The 767-nt window shown below is 40.5% G+C and overlaps 1 non-coding gene across 1 annotated transcript; it reads left to right on the top strand.

Annotated features, from left to right (window-relative positions):
* The first annotated feature begins 316 nt into the window (after positions 1-316).
* Smp_tRNA_02176_Pseudo_TAG.1.1 lies at positions 317-386 on the top strand. Its single transcript has one exon. It is a non-coding gene (tRNA).
* Positions 387-767: the final 381 nt, after the last annotated feature.

Below are 767 nucleotides of genomic sequence, written 5' to 3'. Positions count from 1 at the left end.
ATAGATATCAAGGAAGAACTGCAGATTGAAAATTATACGTTACATAAATTCACTTAGTATTGTTTGTTTGAATCGTCCCATCGATGTGTTAGGACTGCAACTGGTCAGTCTCTAATTAGCATGTGTGCATACTGTGTGTATTGCCCCGATATAGCCTTAATTCACAAGCATTGTAAGCAAAGATGGATAGTGGCTAGCAATGGAATCCAGTTTGACGCGCGTTTCGTCCTATTTGGGACTCGTCAGCTGCATGTACCTGCATCTCAGTGTTGATGTTCACTCTGGGACTCAAACCCGCAAGCAAGTGGCTATCAGGACTCAGTGGTCGAGTGGATAACGCGATGGAGTTAGAAGCGAAAGGTACTGGGTTCGAGTCCCAGCTGACGAGTCTCAAATAGGACGAGACGCATGTTCTGGATTCCACAGCCAGCCACTAGCCATCTTTGCTTATATGTTACATAGTTTGAGATAGTCGGTAGGAAATCTTTAGGTTTCGTAATGGCTAGTTTGGATATACACAATAGGAGTTTGTGAAAAATCCAGAGAACTAATGCTTCCGTGTTCGTACGAAATTCAAAGTCGCCTTACTTAATATCTCTGTGAAAAGTGTTATAACTGAGCTATTCGATTTAAAATTCTACTTCTTTAGAGCTATTCTGTGTATATTTGTGACCATTGAAAATGTATTTAGAATTCTTGAATTTCTGAATAATGCTACCAAGATTGTAGTGAACAAGAACGAGAGTGGAGACAATCGAATGCAGTTG

Source organism: Schistosoma mansoni, chromosome 4 (genome assembly GCF_000237925.1).
Source record: "Schistosoma mansoni strain Puerto Rico chromosome 4, complete genome".
Classification (NCBI taxonomy): domain Eukaryota; kingdom Metazoa; phylum Platyhelminthes; class Trematoda; order Strigeidida; family Schistosomatidae; genus Schistosoma; species Schistosoma mansoni.
Note: the sequence above shows the minus strand (reverse complement) of the source record. Positions and strands in the feature narration are given on the sequence as shown.